Source organism: Penaeus monodon, chromosome 25, assembly GCF_015228065.2.
Source record: "Penaeus monodon isolate SGIC_2016 chromosome 25, NSTDA_Pmon_1, whole genome shotgun sequence".
Lineage (NCBI taxonomy): Eukaryota > Metazoa > Arthropoda > Malacostraca > Decapoda > Penaeidae > Penaeus > Penaeus monodon.
In genome coordinates this window covers 7038884-7039171 of record NC_051410.1, presented here as the reverse complement: position 1 = coordinate 7039171, position 288 = coordinate 7038884, and the positions used below count along the sequence as shown (strand labels likewise).

At 39.2% G+C, this 288-nt stretch overlaps 1 protein-coding gene across 1 annotated transcript in view; it reads right to left on the bottom strand.

Moving 5' to 3' along the window:
* LOC119589515 (synaptotagmin-1-like) overlaps positions 1 to 288 on the bottom strand; it is a 71270-nt gene that overhangs the window by 69985 nt on the left and 997 nt on the right. The window lies entirely within an intron of this gene.

Here is a 288-nt window from a genome sequence, read left to right as displayed (position 1 = left end):
ACACACACACAAACAAGCGCACGCTTTATCAACCCTTTTGATTCGAGACCAAATCAGCCATAATTGGCCAATTTCATGTCCCGGCATTTGAGCTATTTATGGAACCTCTTTCAAGGACTTGCCTCGGTGCTTCACATACATACGTCACATACGTAAGGTTTCCGGAATGTTCTGGAGACATCGGCGTAATATTGTTGAAGACGTGAAAAGAGGCATATATACATTTTGAATCATGTACTAAATTCTACACACAGTATATTCTCGATAACAAAATCTATCTGCATTTAA